This window comes from Pygoscelis adeliae, unplaced genomic scaffold, assembly GCF_000699105.1.
Source record: "Pygoscelis adeliae isolate BGI_AS28 unplaced genomic scaffold, ASM69910v1 Scaffold16, whole genome shotgun sequence".
In the NCBI taxonomy this organism is placed as follows: domain Eukaryota; kingdom Metazoa; phylum Chordata; class Aves; order Sphenisciformes; family Spheniscidae; genus Pygoscelis; species Pygoscelis adeliae.
The window spans coordinates 220,508-223,548 of NW_008825162.1; positions in this window are offsets into that span (position 1 = coordinate 220,508).

Below are 3,041 nucleotides of genomic sequence, written 5' to 3' on the forward strand. Positions count from 1 at the left end.
GCCTTGCATTACATTTTATTTTCTGCAACATTTTTCATCTTGCACTCAACTTCCAATACTTCTGGATGACTATGCAAGCTTCCATTGAATGCCCACCAGTTAGGAATGCCAAAACCTTCTGCTAATTTATTTTTATTTATGTAGAGGAAGCCTTATGACTTGTATCGAACAAGTTCATCACAGTTTCTTAATTTATCATCTTTCATGCTGTTTTATATGTAAATCTAAGCCTACTTAATGATTTATAAAGCTGCTGGATAAAGACAGACTCTTTCATCAGCTGTGTATGAAGAGATTAAATCAGGTAAGAATGAACACAGTGCAGGGAGAGGCCAGCAGAATAGTGGTGGCGGTGAGGAGATGTGTTTATGCAAGAAAACAAAGAAGAGGAACAGAGAGATTCTTTGCAGAGTGGCAGTAGGGGAGAAGGACAGTAGCAACATGCCCTTTTGCCTCAACCACTACTCATATGTTTTGAAGTCAAGACCATTTTTTTCCAATGTCTGGGAAAAGCAAACATGTAATAAAAACAGGGGATAAAAACAGTGATTGCCTGAAGATGAACTATTAGAAAACAATGTGATTCAGCCATCCCTGAACCACATTATGTGGGCTCCAGGTATCAATAGGGTCATTTTATAGTCATTGCAGGAGGACACACAGAACAGTTATCTTTGCAACATAGTCACATGGCACTTATCTTTCCTGTCCCTCTTTAAGTGATTCAGTCAATCCTTTGATTTCTAGAATGTACAAGGATACTTGAAGCATTCCCTTTCATTTTGCAGGATTAAACAGCATCCTTTGGTTCACTAAAGAGAATAAAGCTGATTCATAAGCCTACATGAGTCATTAAATCCAAATAAACCAACCCCTTGAGGGCAGGCTTCACAAACTAGAAGTCACCTAGTAGGACCCACAGAAGTTACACATAGCCCTTCCTAAGTGAAGCCCACTTAGCTGCTTCTGCATCTCTAATTCCTGCTCAAAGAAAATCTAGCTGGAGGTCCTTGGCCATTATTAGCAGCTCAGGAAATTTCTCTAGGGTAAAATGCTTCCTTGTTTCTAATGCAGAACTTTTTCTCTGCTCTTAAAACAAAAAAGTTGTTTAATATTGTTTCTTCCCCTTTCAAGAAGGAAAAGTCAATTTCATCATTGTTTTGGTATTTGGAAAAAGATACCTACATACAGGAAATTATATAAAAACTGTAAGAGGAAGACAAAGTTAGCAGTTTCTGAGAAATAGTCATTTGTATGAAGCAAACTCACTTTCACAGGATAGGCTGGAGTCCAGCCTCAACTCAGTAGTAAATCAGTCATTTTGGAGGAGGCTTAGAAGGAGGTTTAGGCATGAGAGCATTAGCAGCTTGGGTGGATATGCAATGAATTGAAGAACTAGGAAACCATACTTTAAAAAAACTTTTTTTTTTCTAATTCCTGCAATTTATATTTTGTCCAGCATCAAAACAAACATTGAGGAATCATATGAAGGGAAACAGCTGCCACTTACCTCATTTTAAAAGTTACTCAGTGGTTGTGCACCTCCTTTTGCTGATTTCTGAACAAAAGCCAGCTAAAAATTCAGCAGATCCTTCTGTGTTACATTGCCCAGCAGAGAGAAGCAGTCTAAGCTATTTGCTTGATTTTCCTATATAACTATACCCAGAATCAGCTGCAAGATTTCTTACTATGGTTGTAAAGCAAACTCTTCACTGCCAGCACCTCAGCACCTTATCTAGCAGTAAAGTGGGTTCAGTAGCTGGTCCATTAACAGAGAAGTTAATAGCCATGGCTATAGTCACAGAGCTAGAATTCAAGGTTCATCCCTACTGCCTTTCCATAAGGCAGCTAGTTTACTAGCTAGGCTAGCTAGTACTATTCTTGCCTTTCCAGTTGTATTATCCCGTCATTCCAAACAAAATAAATAAAACCCCACTGTGTTGTGAAAAACAGTTATGAGCATCAGTTCTGACTGTTGCTATCTGGTGTGGAACAGATCTTCTCCATTTCACTTACTTGCCTCATATTTGAGTGGCTACAAGTTGATAGGGCTCTAGCTGTAGTGTTGTGACTGGGTTTCTTGTGACTTGAGTGCCAGTGAAAACAGTGGGAAACACAAACTGCTTTTACCCAGGACATGGTACAGAAAAGGAAAAATAGCTATCATCATTTACTTCAGTGATTTCTGATCGGATTTCTGCCAGTTCTGTAAATTCTGGAAAACTGCAGCTTTTATGAGCAAGGAAATGGCTGTGGTTTGTTGATATTGTTTTGTGCATCTTTCTGATTAAACATCCAGATATGGCTTTGCTCAACTGCAATCTAATCTCTTTGAGTGCCCTGCCCGATATTGATGACTACAGACTTGCTATGTGTTAGCAAAAAGGTTTCTAGAAAAGATCAAACTCTGCAGAAAAAAACCCAGATATTACAACATCATCCAATTTAAAAGTAAAAGTTAACTATTTAGGTACGTATTTTGGTCCAGGACTAGACCGCACCTTTGGTCTTCTTCATGAGGACAATCATTTCAAGTGGCAGACCTGATGCTTCTGTTGATGGATTTCACAATGAGATAGCAGTTGTGGGGAAAAGCTTATGCAGAAAATCCAAAGGAGTCAAAATGCCTACACCTGAGTATGTCAGAGAATAATTCCTCCATCTACTGCCCTCTAGACTGAATGTCTATGTCCTTTTTTTTTTTTAAAGTCCCTTCACTCTTTGGATCGGATCCACACGGCCCTAGTCATCACTACTGATATCTCTCTGACACAGGTTGACCAGAGACACACAGCAGAAGAGCATCCTTGTCCCAGGAAGTAATGTTTATAAGCTTATCTGCAGACAAATGCAGAGGAAAGGATTAGGAAAACACAATGTTAAACTCCTATTGTCTCACCTAAATGTGGTGCTGATTTCAGGCCTGCTTGAGGTTGCCTCCACTTTGTCTCCTCAGTCACATAACTCTTACCTAACTGCTCAGCTCTTCAACAGTTCTCGTATAAAAGCCCTGGGGCTCCAGGATAAAACTTTCCTCACTG